The 16,449-nt window shown below is 43.0% G+C and overlaps 1 protein-coding gene across 1 annotated transcript in view; it reads right to left on the bottom strand.

Annotated features, from left to right (window-relative positions):
• RND2 (Rho family GTPase 2) overlaps positions 1-16,449 on the bottom strand; it is a 100,064-nt gene that overhangs the window by 45,916 nt on the left and 37,699 nt on the right. The gene's annotated exons all lie outside the window — the stretch shown is intronic.

The following is a 16,449-nucleotide window of genomic DNA, read 5'->3' as shown; positions in this document are numbered from 1 at the left end:
CGCCACGCTCGCAGCCCGATCTAGCCTCAGACTCATAGATTTTAGTATGCAGACCACCGCAATAGTGGGTGGATCTCTAGCATCCTGCCTTCTCCCTAAAGAAGTGGGCAGGATGGGGAGATAATAACAGGAATCTCGGTTCTGTATGAAGTGGGTGGGGCTAAATTACATTTTATTCCCTCCCCGCGGACCCACAACAGAGGTCAGCTACATTTCCTCTCTGAGCGTCTCCCGGAGTGGCGAAAAATAAAAAGGAGTGATTCAGAGGTGGAAGCAGGGAAACCATCGGGTGCAAGAATCCAATGGTTTCACCCTGCACATGCATCGCGATGGTTGCTGCACAGAGACGCAGATCGTAATTGCGATCCATGCATTTTTGCTGGGCGTTTCTGGGAGGTAACTGGGATAAAAAGGGGGGTGTCTACCAGTTGCAGGTACGGACACCGGCAGCCGTGCACAGTCGGACATTATGCATCCGTCGTAGACTGGTGATCTCTGATTGTCTGGCCGATGGCACACCAATAGTGCTTCTTTGCAAGCACATTGGAATCGCGCCACAGCCAGTGGGTGGGCTTCTCAACAGGGTGCCCATTGCCACAGCGTTACCATGAAGACGCAATAGCAGCTGCGCCAACAGACCCAGCTGCTACTGCCACTGCTTTCACTTCTAAATTACTCCCAAAGTCGGTAAGTATGGTCCTATCTATCCTCACTGCGCATTACAACATCTCCAGCACAATCCTTGCTGTAGGATCCAGCTGCGCTAGACCTACTTTCACTGCAACACCCAGTTATGAGCATTATGGGGGTTCGTGTAGACTTGGAGTAAATTGGTGTAAATGCACCTGAACAAAAGTTGCATTTTCGCCTTCTTGCAGAGAGGAATGTAAAGATGCATATACGCCAGTCTTACACCAGGAGAGAACAGTAGTATAAGTACCATGTTAACATTAGGCTCTATCTTTGTATTACATCAACACCAGTACTATTCTCACTACAACACCCAGCTATGAGCATTATATCAGCACCTGGTCTGCCTGCACTACAGACCAACACTCTGGGCCTGATTCAGACCTGGACACTATGCTGCGCTCGCTCTGAGCGATTTTTAGCAATCTGCGCATGCGTATGAGTCACAATGTGCGTGCGGTAACCAGTCATTGCGATGGAAAAGTGCTCGCCCGCAGTCGGACCGCTATTTTGAGTGACAGACAGTGCAGTTTGTGGGTGGTAACGGGGATGTGGATGTGCGAAGGCAGGCGTGCCCGACCGTCAGAACGGTGTTTAATGGGTCTGCATAATTAGCAAAGTAGAGTCATTACACACGTGACTGGGTTGTATTTTAGCCAGAACTGCTCGCAATGTTGTGGTGGGAAAAGGCTACCACAAGCACTGCGAGCTCCGATGGCTCTCGATGTTCCCGATTAATCCTACAACTGCCGGAGATGATGTGTGTTGCGAGTGGCAAAGGGGCGTCTTTATACACGTGTGAGCGCATAGTGCAGCTGCTCGCTATTACTTAGTGGGCAGCTTTACGCGATGCAGTGCGAGCACGATTTAAATAGCCGGCCCCTTTTAGCCAGCGAGTGGACGCAAATAGCGTCCGGGTCTGAATCAAGCCCTCTGTCCCTTACAGCATTACATCAGCAGCAATCCTAACCTCATTACCCCAGCTCTGTGCATTATACAATCTCCAACACTATCTTAAGCGTAGGACCTAGTTTAGCATATTACAAGTTGTAATTTACAACCTTATAAGTCCTATTCTCACTTCAGAGCTACAAGCAAACATGAGTTGTAAAATGCATCAGCAAAAAAAAAAAAAAGTTGCATTTCTGTGACTTATTCCGAGCCGGACGCATTTTGCAAGTTGTTGCTGCGGCTTCCTCAACATCAGGATGACTGGTGGCGTGGTTTCAGGGAGAGTTCTCAAAATTCTAAAAATCACAGTACACTATTCATAAGTAGCACAGTTAATTGCTGGACAGTGCATATAATAAGTGACTTAAGGTGCCCACACATAGAGATCTTTTTCTCGATCTGGCCAATTCCGACACATTGGAACGACAGATCGGGTAAAAAATGCCGAAATCGTGAGTCCCCCACTCACTATCACGATGCGATGCGCGCCCCCGCAGATCTGACAATCTAGACACAAATGCACTGTTAAAAACTCTGGCTGCAGGAGATCGGATGAAGATTGGACAGCATATCGTATGCATATCGTGTTCAGAGCTGCCATGGAGAGTTTCAAGGGAAATTGGACACATCGTCGGATCGGGAGTACATCGGTATGTGTTGTTGGCACCTTTAGAGCATAAAATATGCAAGAAGAGAAGCAGACGCAAATACCAATTTTTGGACAACACTTTATATGATATTTGCTTGCTTTCCCTTCCCCAAATGAGCATGAAGCTTTCATGGGTTTGTGTAGTTTCAGTGCGTTTGCCTTTAATGTTTGCAATCCAGTCAGATACAATCATCATCAGTGTGCAACTTACACCAAGTTTATAGCACCAGCTTCCCAGGCCCCTTCGGACAAATACGTTTGCGAATTTTCACCCGCCAATTAGTCACACTTCGCATCTGCATGACCACACCACCCCAATACTGCACTTTGGCTGCGTCAGCTACACCTCACTGTCCGTGTCTTCATGCCGAATCCAGGCCCTGTCTCAGCAACCTATTAGAACGCAGTTGCAGGTAGGGCAGCATACGGAGAAAAACAAAAGCGGATTGCGAAAATTTGCGCATACGCATCAAAAAAAGGTACAAATTGCGTTCACATCCAACTCTCCTTTATTAGCACCTGTCCTATCCTCATTCCATGATACAGCTCATTGCATGTCTGCATTATAATCAGCTATAAAATTACCAACTGTCCCTTCACTAACCTGTCCTATTTTACCTGCCAGTTCTGTGTATTTTTCCATATTGTCAGCACTTGTGCTATCCTCATTACAGCTACTAGCTCTGATTATATAAGCACCTATTCTATCCTCACGACACCACCCAGCTCTGTGTATTACATCACCTCCTAGCCTCACCACAACAAACAGTACTTTGTATTATATCAGAAACTGTCCTATCTTCACTACAAGGCCCACCTCTGCAGTATATCAGCACCAATCCTAACCTCACTACAACACCCAGCTCTTCTATTACATCACCACCTCCTATACTCACTATAACACCCAGTCCTGTGCATTATATCATCACCTGTTCCAGTAACGTGCGGTGAGGTCAATGACTGGGGAGGCACACACTGAGATGGGTCTGAGTGCTGGGAGTCTGTCTCACCCCCCTACTCACTAACTCTCCCATCACTACACTAAAGCTTCAGTGTTCATCGATTCTCCTTCCTGCATCACGGTCTTATCTTGCTGCTGCTGACTGAGCTCTGATCTCTATACACTGCAGTGCACTTCCTGATCACATGACACATCAGTGCTCAAAGCATGCCCCCCATATTCGGAAGCATGCCTCTGTTAGCTTTCTTTCTGTGCACCTTACTGCCGTGACGTGGCCCCGCCCCCACCCCTGCAAGAAATATCTGACTATACAGAAGCGAGGCTGAGCTGTTGTTGCTTCATTTGTCTCCCTGCAGTCCCAGGGAGCTCCACAAACTGGTGAGTGTGAATTATACAAATGATTACAATAAACAAAGATGATGTTTCTAAGTTATAAATATCTATTGTATTATTCTAATAATTTTATATTAAATCTCAGGAGTATGACAGGGGAGGCTCTGCCTCCCCGTCCCTGACCTGTTCTAACCTCACTACAACACATTATATCAGTGTCAGTTCTAGCCTCTCTACAATACCCAGCCCTGTGTATTATATGCACCTGTCCTACAACACCCAGCTCTTTGTATTAGATCACCACCAGTCCCTATCCTCACTACAGGACCCATCTCTGTATTATATCAGCACCTGTCATCTCCTCCCTACAGGACCCACCTCTGTGCATTATATTTGCATAGCTGAAACAGTCCATCTAGGAAGTAATGTTCCTAAACCCCTCTACAACACTCCCCTTAGTTGTTGAAGGAATAATTAGCTACATTGCAGAGTATAACAGCCCAGCTGTGTGAAAACCACAGCATCTTAAGAAACATTTTAACTCCTTTGCTTCCAGATTCACACAGATAAGAAAATGGAGCGTCAAGACAACTTCACCTCAGCCAATACTGTAATGCTCACAAGCCTACAATAATTTAAGTGCATTTTTCCGTTACAATTTACAACAAAGAAATAATCTAGTACCCAGAACCCGATTTAATGGTTAATATGCAATGTATACATCAGCAGACAGTGCGTGCACTACATATCTGCAGGTTCCAAAACCTAGCACAGCAGCTTAATCATCGATAATTCAGTCTTGATAACCATTTCTGAAACAATTAACTGACAGGACATGCCGTAAACTCTAAATCATCCTTGGTTATGTTAACGTAATAAACTACAATATGTTGAGTGACTCAACAATGATTTATTGATTCTGGAGTAGATCAGAAGCAGCTGTAGCGCTCTTAATTTCCCACTCTGCAAACTGCTGTAATTGCTTTATTTCTCTTTTTAACTCACTAATATGCACTAAACTTATTTAATGAGTTTTTTATGCTATATGACGTGCACTATCCTTTACTGTATGTTTCTTATTCAATGGTTTTAATGTAGTTTATTAGAGTTTTATTACTCCACAAGCATGGGCAGATTAGGCAGAGCCAGAGAGCCCTGATAAACAAGCTCCTGTCTTCAGGACAGAGCTCATGGTAAATAGCACCCACATGCCATTGGTGACTGTGCCCAACCGCACAGGGGTATTTTGATTGGAGGAATAAAGGCATGAGAGGGGTCTAGCACTCCAGATGTGCTAGCCATGCTCCATATGGATGTGGTTATGCCTATGAGAGTGGTGTGTCCATGTTCCTTTTCATCAGCATTTATGTTCCAATTTGCCAGTGAAAGTTGTGAAGTTTGCTATATGGGTACTAACATGTCACCTAGGGCCCCATGAAGTCTACGCATGGAACTCTGTTCCTAAAAACAACACAGTTTAAGACTAGCATAAATTAAAATTTGTGAAAAGCACATTTCAAATGTGACACTCATTAATGGCAGAAGACATATGGACGAATGCTCACCATTGCACAAAAAATATTTATGCCACATTTAAAGGTTTTCGAATTCGGCAAAACCTATATATCTCATAAGGCAAAATATACCACAAGTACAGTAACTTTTATTGGTAAAATCACAACAAGCAAAAACCTAAAATGCTTATTATTTTCCATGCCTTTATATTCATTTTCCCACAGTCTAGGTGTTAAAAGGCCCTGAAGGTGGGGACACATTGTAGGGTTATCTGCATCACAGGTAAACCAGTCTGAGCCTGCATAAGCACCTCACACTTTGTTATATGATATACTTTCGCTCCCGGTCACCAGCCTCCCTCTAGATCAGACGTGGATGCTCCCGGCCAGAAGACAGCATATAAATGACCATGCTGCTGTTTGCTTTACATTTTAGCTGACTCCTTAAGCAACAGAACTGCAGAACCTTCATGATTAAAAATCTCTATGTACACACAAGCCAAACGTCGTCAGTCTGAAAGCGGAGGAGCAGGAAGGTTGACTCCCTTTAATGTCAATATATAAGCACTGCAATATGAACACATAATATGAACTGTATAAGTTTCCAAGGTCCCTAAGCAAAAGTTGGCAAAACACAGTTTGGCACTTTGACAGATCACAGCATTGCGTCTCAGTTTGCACACTTCAAGAGGACAGGAGCAAAATAAATTCTGTGTCCCAGTTACACTTTCTGGCAGTGACTCCATCCCGTGCCAGCCATCGGAAAGGCATCGTTAAGCAGTAATGAACACATTTAGGTCTTCCACAAAACACAAGACATATTGCCAGTGTGTTCTCAAAATGGCTTGAGGGGGGAGAAGAACAGATGTATATTCATAAAACAGGAGCGAGTCCACAGTGAACTGCACACTACAATGAAATGCGTAGAAATTACAGAACTATCATTATTATTACCATCATTTATTTATATGGCGCCACAAGTTTTCCGCAACGCCTTACAAAGTACATAAACAAATAGTGACCAGTGACTTACAGTACTATACAATACAATGCAGGACAAGGACATGGATAATATACATTAGCGGCCATAACACCCACATAAGCAGCCGAGCATAAGCAACCAAGTGTTATGTGGCCTAGTGGGGAGTAAGAAGTAGATGAAGGTAAAGTATGGAGAAGCACAAGAGGGTAGAGGGCCCTCCTTGTAAGAGCTTACATTCTAAATGGGAGGGATAGGCAAACAGATGGGGCAGACTGTGAGGAAGGAACATGTAGTAGCAAGTTAGGATGAGAGCTGGAAGGCTTTAATGAAGTAGTGGATCTTAAGAGCCCGTTTGAATGATTGTAGAGAGGTGGAGAGTCTGATGGGGAGAGGAAGAGAGTTCCAAAGGTGGGGAGCAGCACGGGCAAAATCTTGGAGGCGGGAGTGGGAGGAAGTAATCAGTTAGCATGAAAGGCGGTCTGCATTAGTTGAGCGAAGAGGGCGGACTAGGGAGTGAAGGGAGATGAGAGATGTAAATGGGAGAAGATTGGGTGATGACCAGCGAGTGCATGAGCATTTTAGTAGCATCCTGGGTGAGATAGGATAGGGTCTGATCTTGGAAAAAATTTTGAGATGGAAACGACAGGACTGCAAGAGGTTCTGGATATGTGGCTTGAAGGAGAAGATTGAGTCCAGGATAACTCCAAGACAGTGCACTATGGGGCTAGATGATATAGTTGTGCCATAAATTGATAAAGAAATAGTGGGAATTGAGGTTATGTGGGAGGATGGGAAGACGATTAGCTGTTTTGGATATGTTAAGTTTAAGAAATCGCTGGGACATCCAGGAAGAGATTTCTGAGAGACAGTTGGAGATACAAGTCAGTAGAGAGGGGAAGAGATCAGGGGAGGAAAGGTAGATCTGAGTATCATCAGCATAGAGATGATTTTGGAAGTCAAAAGAGCAGATTTCAGCTAGAGAGGAAGTATAGAGGGAGAATAGCAGAGGTCCAAGGACAGGACCTTGGGGAACACCTACTGTAAGAGGCTGCGGGGGAGGGGGGGAAAGGAGTCATGAGGGGAAACAGAGATGGATCGGTCAGAGACGAAGGAGGACAGCCAGGGGAGAGCAATGTGACATAGACCAAGGGAGTGGAGGATTTGCAGCAATCTGTAATTACAGATGTGGCTACCCTCCCACATTCAGAGACAGCATGTGTGAGGGTCTTAGAAACTAAAAATTGGAAAGTCACATTTAAGTTAATTTTTCATAAGGTTTATTAAGGCTACAACTTAAGTGTATACTGAAAGATACTTGTACAAAATAGCAATAATAAAAATTGTGTCACTGGCTAATTGTACAAACTACAGCTACCACCCAATGAGAGAATATCAAATCCTTTAGTGCGCAGCCTTTTCCATTTCAGACTTTTACATGTTGAGAAGTATCACACGTACTGTAGGTGCTAGTCAGAGTGGGAATCCTGAACAATCCTAGACCAGATACGTTCATGTATTTGCTAACAGGGAATAAATGTTCTTGCAAAAAAACAGATAAAAGCAAATACAGAAGGAGTTTCTTATCTGGAAAAGCATGCATAAACAGCCTCCATCATAAGCTTTGTATTAGGGACCTTTTGTTATACTTTAAAAGACTCAAGGGCTAATTTACTAGTTTTGCATTTAGATGTTTTGACAGATTAACACTGGGTGTGACCGTGTGAGCATGTCCTAAGGGTTCTCAGGCATCCATGATTTTGGTAGCTAGGATACAAAGCATATTTGCAAACTGCAATCAACCACAGCAATGTACAGTATCTGTTTAAAGCAACAAATACCATACAAGAAAATGTCTTATTGATTGCTATGTTGTAGCAAAATTTGTGCACCTGTATGTGATGTAAACAAACATTTTTTTTCACTTTTGACAACTACTAGTTTCATTAAGTGACCAAACAAAAAACATACAAATATCTGACCATATTAGAGAATTCAATTTCCTTAGTTTCCAGAAAGTGAATGGTTATTAGCATTAACCCCCACCATTAACTGACGCCATGCTGGGTAACAATGCTGAACAATTAATAAGCCATGTAAATATCACTGAAGCCTTATTTCTAGAAATTGAGAATTGTAAGGAGGCTGTCGTTTCAAAGTATCTTGGAAGCCATTAAATATATATTGCTATGTATAGGTTATAATTAAAAATATAGTTTCATAATTATATTTTTACTAAATGCATTGAACCTCTATTTCACGTTCAAGGTCATCACAGATAACCTTACCCAGAATCCTCCTCTTAATTAGGAAAGTGATGACAGTCTATTTACTACTGCTCTGATGGCGAACATGTGTCAGCCCCTGTAATGTATGTAGAATAGTAAGAGACTTGTACAGGGGTCACAGGAAAAATGGGAATCTACAGCTGCCAGATAGATAATTGGCTTTATTACACTTAGTATGGGATGTTAACACCGTCTGACAACACCAGGGTGTTAGGAGACTAGTGAATGTTGCAGAGCATTTCCATTCCAGGGATGATGGAATAAACAGCCACGGCCCATGACTAATGCACATAGGTTGTGTGTGACACTGTCATGGGTCTCAAAAATGTGGTAATAATTGAACACAGCTGATACTACATGTATAAATTCCTATAAATAATATTTGTATAAAATGAGTTCTCAGGTTATTGTTCGGTTTAGTGTTCACCAAACTCAATTGATACCATCAGCAACAAAATACGTACACTTTAACATACAGTTAGATCATCCACAGTCATAGATCATCCACAGTCATAGGATACCTGCAATGCTGTCCAAACAGCTGCCTATTATGCCCATTGGCCTCTATGCACTCACTGTCCGTCGACCATTTCCATATATGATGTACACATGGGCAGCAATATAAGAGACTGCAAGATGAAAAGATAATTTGCTAGCAATGTTTACCCAATAGTATACTCACACATCAGAAAGTGGAAGAGCTCAGTGCTTTATTTCCACCAGAATAATAAAGGCATTTACGCTAAATAATTGTATTATCAATTGAAGGATATGAATTAGGAGCATATTACTGTTTTAGTGTTAATATGTTGAGGAAAAGCTTTCATACATATTTGTGATTATCTTTAATGCAAACAATTTTTTCTATAGGTGTAGTGGTACAGCTGTTATTTAGCCCCACAGAGAAAGAAGTCTCAGTTGGTACAGACCTGGTACGTCTGTATATTTCGAGACACCAAGAACCACTGCCCGATGATGGCAGAGACAGCAGCTGTGTGCTTAACACTGTCTCATTCACAAGCAACACAAGAAGAGCAGTGTGCAGATACACAACAGCATTACAGTATTAATTAGATATTACTGTGTCTGTGTTAAAATGTTTAGCTGGAATGCACCAGGGTGTGTATTTTGCTTGCAATTCTTCCTTTATTTACAGTACAATAACAGAAAACAAAACCGCTAAACATAAAGGTGCTTAAAACATTGGAATGAAATTGTGTATTTCACGGCTGAGTCTGTAACCATTTGTTTGCACGAGATATAGTCCAGGCTTAAAGGGTAAAGTCCACCTCCAGCCCCCAACCATGATTAGTGCCATCCCAATGTGTTAGTCAGTTTGGCAATCATCCACTGGGACCCTCACTCTTTTCTAAACATGTCATGTCCGTTCACTGTTCTCACATGAACTGGACAGGGAAGTACTTCAAAAGTGCCACTTGTTATTTTGTTAGTCATGACTGCCTTAAAAGTGACATAAGCCGCAATTCTCAGTACAGAAAGACCCAATTTTTTAAATCTCTCCTGACCTTGCTTTCTGTGAAAGCAGACAGTAATTTGGCATACAGGATTGTAGTGAGAATACAACTATTTAAATAACTGTGGTGGGGGTCCCAATAGAGGCAATATGACCGATAATTATCTAAATGACAGACAACCGTGTTAGACTTGAAGTCAAGGGCACAACTTCAATTAAGGCTGCTAAAGCCAAGGCTGCGTTTGCAAGACTGCTTAGATTTGAAGTACTTAGTTTAAAGTGTAACTACAATTTTTAAATTGAAGCCGGAGTTATTCAGGAGTTAAACAGGAGGAGAAATTAACATAATCAACTATTACTGCTATTAAGGACTGTTTTTTATCTACCACCACACTTCCAACATGCCTATGGATTGTGCATGTACCTGGATCCCCAATGCTGCTCACATCCCTCCTGACCTCCTCATGCAATCTGCTTATCCACTCAAACTATGCCATACCGAACGACACAGCAAGATGACCCCTCTAATAGACCTTGGTTGTAGCACCCAAACCTTGAGGCTTGGTGCAATTTTGATCAACTCATTGTCTTTTCCTCTTAACTTTAAACTAACCTTTCCATAAATGTTATATTACTGTCACCCTTGTATCCAGCCCATCTGTGTGACCCCTGTCTGTGTGCCCCCTCCCCTTGGAACGTAAGCTCTCACGAGCAGGGCCCTCTTCCCTCATGTTCTTCTCCTTCACTTAATTATACTTTAATATACAACAGTACCCCATCCTTCATTGCCGACACCATGATGCTTATCTAAGTGTTATGCAGTAATGTATTAATCATGTATCTGTCCTGCATTGTTTGCACTGTTAATAACTGTTTTCTTGTGTGCTCATTTGTTTATGTACATTGCAAGGCGCTGCGGAACCCTTGTGGCGCCATATAAATAAAGGATAATAATAATAAAAGGCATCATCCCCTCTTTACCGCCCCACACTTCACTATGAGGAGGCCGCAAGCGCACACTCTGTATTGACTAATGGCATATAGGTGCTTATGTGTCTAAAACTTAGTACTTCTGGTGCATGCTATGTGCAGGAAACAAAGCCCAAAGTTCATTAGGCTAATATATATGGGTACGCCAATAGCCCATATGGTGGTAAACTTGAATCTGACAAGGCCCCATGTCAGTTGCATGGGCTGCTATTGTTACTTTTATGCCCTTGTCGGTTATAATGTTAATTAATAAGGCAATCCAGTCACAGATGCTAGGCATCCATACTGCTACAAAGAAGAATGCATCAGTGATTGTGTTAATGCACAGGGATACAGTCAGTATCCCGTAGGCCACGACGCCGGCACAATATTACTGGCGCCGGAATCCCTACGCCTCTCACAATACCAATGCCGGCATCCCAACTGTCAGGATGCTGAAGGTAAGTAGCGGGGTAGAGGGGGGGTTAACATACCAAACAACAAGTGTTGGTATGCTAGCCCTGTCGGGATCCCGACTGCCAGCATCCCATACCTAACCGAACATTCTGGCGTCCCTGGTGCCTTGCCACTCACTGTCACTCCTACAGATTAGTTTTACAAGTCCATGATCAAATGTCAGGGTAACATTAGTGTGTCTGTTGTTAGGGGCAGGAGCAGATGCTAGAGCAGCACTGGGCTTAATTTCTGTAAAAATATGCAAATGGATCTGTCTATATCCAGTAACTAGGAATGCTTCTGTGAATATAGTGCATTTATACTGTGCAGCCCATCTCTGGGTCTATGTAGTGTGATTAATTAGCTCAGTAGACTGGGGTCAGTGGTGCAGTGAGTAGGTGCAGAATTAAAGTCCACACGTAGCATTCCAGTTAAATAAACGTAAGTGGTGTTTTACTTCCAGCATGTGAAATCAGGAAACAGAAAAATAATAAACAAACCTAGCCCTTGTTTAGGGCACTAGCTCACTTCTTGAACCCTCTCTACAGAAGCAGCTACTCTACATGAAAATCTCTCACAGTATCTGAGATTGGTGGTCCTTCCTGCCACCTGCAGGACTGGACACTGGCCTCCTGGCCTGGTATAGCTTCCTTAGCTTGTTGGCTGCCGCCTCTCACAGTCTGGCCTGCTTCCTTGCAGGTACCATAGCTCAGTCCCAGAGTTGGATAGCCTTCCCTGTATCTCACAGGTCTAGGCTCAGGCCTCCTGGCCTTCACTGGCTTGCTAACACAGTGAGCTCTGTCTGACTGGTCTGCCTCAGTCCTCCCTGGAATGAGTTCACTCGGCAACCCTTACACCTCTTCCCAGAATCCTTTTCTTCTGTGTGGACGGATCTCTCCTGCTCACCAGCGCCATCTCTGGTGATACTGCCACAGTAGTTATGAGTATTGTCCTGGGCAGAGCCGTAATTAGGGTAGTGCGACATGTGCCAAGGCATGCCTGTCAATTCTCTGTTTAATAATCATTCGCACTTGTAGCTTACTCTCTTTTTTTTTACCCCCAGTATCTCCCCATCTCCTCCCTGGTTGACTCCCCTTCCATCTGGCCACCTCCCAAAGCACCTTTAGTCACATCCGCTTTATTTAACACACACATTTCAAAATACTGTCATACCCGGGATTCTAACCCATAATCTCTCACTTGGCAATCAGACACCTTACACAGCTATCTGCCACACAATTTCTGATGGCAACCCTGAGCACAGCCGATTCCTGACCCAGGTGTTACCAAGCAAACCTGGAGTTGCCTTGCTGGTGAGATCAGCTGCCAACGCATGGTACATACACGCATCTGCCTGCCGCTGATATTTGCTGCATATACATTATAAAGTAGCACTGTTTATATACTTTCAGTCGGTGATCTACACTGCCGGCTCCAGGCTTGTGCACGGCTGTTAGATAAATCCTGCTGCAGATGCAGCTTCACCAGAGGTCTCCAACATCTTCAGCTGGTGAGTTATACTGCATAATTATTGTGTATCTTCACTGCAGCCATTGGACTCACACTGTATTTGGCAGTGGCACCTGGATAACAGTGGTAAAACAGGATTGGTACCCCTTCATCATTGTATGGGACAAGTAAGATTTGTCATGCCCCTTCCCCATGAAGCCACGCCACTTTTTCAGACACACATCCCTAATTAAAAGACAGGGGTTGGAGACGCCAATGCGCTTTCTAGCCCAGGACACCTTAAAGACTAGTTACAGCTCTGATCCTGGGTAGATCTAAATAGTATAAAGCATAGTGTGTGGGTAATCTAGGCCTATAAAGTAATGACCTTTAGCAGGGATTTGTAAATGACAAAACATCATCGCTGTCAAAGATACTGACTGATTTCTTCTGTGATTTTAGTTTTCATTCTTATTCATTTTATTTTATTTCTGAATATAAAACATATTTTGATGCTAATCTGTCTTTGTTTAGATTTGATAAACAAAATTTCATGCCACATTAATAAATAAATAAATGAAGTTTGACTAAATACAAGAATACTCTTAAATAGCCAGTTTAGAAATAATGATTTATACCAATTCTTACACTTCAGGCTAAAGCAAGCATTTCTTCATAGCTTTAATGTTGCAAAGACTTCTACTTTTCCTGATAAGAAGCTGACTCCATGGGGAACTCAAGTAGCCAAACTGACAAATGCTACAGACAGCTGTACACAAAAACAAATGTGTACACACATTATCACATGCATCACTTCTGCAGTCATATCACTACGACTTTGTATATGCAAACACAGGCAGGAGACATATCGAGTCAACACATATACCGAAATGACTACAGCAAACTGCAGGTCTCATGGAAAAGAAAAGCTTACCTCACCTGCTAGAGCACAGGTCAGAGGACTGGAAGGTGAATTCTTATACATACATATATACATATATATATATATGTATATATATATATATGTGTATATATATACATATATATATATATATATATATATATATATATATATATACACATGCAAATCCTATATGAGCAGTAACTTTTGAAAAAGAAACATTAGCCAACACATATTTTTGCATTTTAAATGACCAACATTTAGTTTTCATATATGGAAAAGGTGAAAGCAGCCAGCCCATCATAGAACTGTGCCCTCTACAGAGGAGAAGCTGATGCTAAGCTGTACTGTGACTACATGTTTGCAACTGTTGTAATCGGCACAGAAAGATCTGTGGAGCTCTCAAACGATAGGCTGTCCCTTACGCCCCTTCCATCAAGAGATCCATTGACTGATGAACGCACCTGCCATTGCAGGGCTGGTTCCAGGGGTCGGAGCACCCTTTGCCAGTACCTTAGAGGGCGCTCTAACATCACGCGGGCCAAAGCCACCCGCGACCAAAAATGGGGGCATGGTCTAATTACCATAGGCCACACCTCTAAGTGACATTATTTGGAGGCGTGCCTGCATGGCACGCCTCCAAATAACGTCAGGCTGGGGGAGGCCTCACTAGCTGGGCTTCCCCCAGCCCTTTCCCGTCACTGAATGGATGCCACATGCATGCGCGCAGCATCCATTTAGACTCCGGCAGTTTTTTTATTCATAGGCTGCCTGCTGGCACTGACAGGCAGGCTGTATGTGTGGTGGGGTGCAGCACGCCGGCACAGTCACACAAACAGCCTGCCCGTGCCAGCAGCCAGCCTGAGCCCATAGTGATGCATTCACTTACCATCTCTCCTCCGCACGGACGCCCTCGTCGCATCGTCCAGGCCTCCGCGTCCACCCAGTACGCAGCCTCAGGGACCAGGGTGCAGAGTCTGCAGACACGGTGGGCGAAAGCGCAGCAGCGGGGTGGGTGGGCTGGGCAGAGCCCTGCATGACAGTCACAGGGTCGGGGCCAGCCAGGGAAAAAAGATGGCTGAAAATCGGCGCACTCACTGTAGGTGGTGCCCTCGTGTGGCCGCTCAGGTGGAACATGCCTGGCGCCATCCCTGTGCCATTGGTACTGGGACACGCAGTAGTAAACTGGAGCTAGCTCTGAAAGTTTCCCACAGGACACATCTTTTCTTGTGGGGATGGTCTGATACAGCCCTAAAATTGAGACTGTTCTGCCTAAATCGGGACAGTTGGGAGCTGTGTGTCTTTTTGAGGTAAATGTACTTAGGGAAGACCTAAATCAAGCAATTTTCCAATAAAGGGGGAAACGTAATTACCTATGGTAAATTCCTGTGGGTAATAACAGTAGGTAGCCTCGGGCTTTAATACCCTGGGGCATTTCAATTAGCCCACCGCATTCACCCAATAACCTTGTTAACACACGTTAAACCACATACCTTAACATGGTTTATCGGGCGTAAACGCACAGGATCCGTGATAAGTACACGGATCTGTGCGTTAACTGGCAGTTATCACCCAATAATTGCACAGTTAACGGGGATTTCTCTTCGGGTGTCAGGCGGAAAATAAATCCCGATAAGCGGAGCGAAATGAATACGGGCCAGCGATCAATTAGCACCCAATTAATTAATTGAATCCCACCCACAGTGTTTTAACAAATATGAATATTATCTCTCACTCTTCACCTTGAAATATTATCTTTGATGACTAGTATTGTCACAAATACCCAAAAGCAAGAATAACAATAAGAGACGTAAGAGTCACTGGTGCTGTTCCCACTTTTTTTGTATCCTAAAGAGTTAAACATAAGGTTCAAATTTCAGCAACATGCCTTATTTCTAATGCATTAAAACAGATTACTTACCAGTACAATAAATTGTATTGGCAAAAGCACATGAAAAGTGCTAGTTTCCATACATTTTTGTCCATTTCAACAGCTCACATGTGAATAGGCCCTGAATGTATATTCAATACCAGAGACATTTTTAGCTGGTTTAGATCATTTTCTGCATTAGTTCACATAACATCCCGGTGGCATGCCCCTATACTCTTTGGTGTGTACAAACTAGTTCTCCAAAGTCTGCACTATTTACCTTATTTTTATAATTGTTTGTTTGAGTTTCCCCTAACAATGACCATTTACCAATGAAAAAAAACATGACTTTCTGTGACATCGTAATTTCAATCCCTTGATTGGGTATTTGAAACACAAAAATTCAGTGGCTCACACGGGACATGTGACTTGCGATCCCGTTGAGAAATACAGACCTAGTCACTCTATTCATCTAAAATCAACAGGGTTGTTCCGGGTCACATGATCGGGGATGATCATGTGGATGGACCCTGGGGACGGTGATTGTTCACAATCACACTTATAAGGTAACGCTATTTTCATAAGTTTGTTCCGCTATGACTGAATTTGTAGGAATAAATAGGAATGCCTTGCTATTCAGATTTTTGGTTTTAATTGACGTTTTTCGATGTTTGATTTAACTAATCGCATGTGTCAAATTAAAACAATCTAAACTAGATAGATAGATAGATAGATAGATAGATAGATAGATAGATAGATAGATAGATAGATAGATAGATAGATAGATAGATAATTTAAGACCATGCTCCTGAGGAATCTGGACATTAATATACCCAGCAAAATGCATTGAGTGCTTATTACAACTGGACCCATCTTTTTAAAAACTCTGCTGGTTTCCCCTTCTGTGGTTTGGATTGGAATAACCTTAATATTGGCAGCTATAAAGAACTTCCGATGGATCTACA

Source organism: Taudactylus pleione, unplaced genomic scaffold (genome assembly GCF_031769625.1).
Source record: "Taudactylus pleione unplaced genomic scaffold, aTauple2 ptg000256l, whole genome shotgun sequence".
Classification (NCBI taxonomy): Eukaryota; Metazoa; Chordata; class Amphibia; order Anura; family Myobatrachidae; genus Taudactylus; species Taudactylus pleione.
The sequence above is the reverse complement of the archived record's forward strand: the minus strand, read 5'-3'. Positions and strand labels throughout refer to the sequence as shown.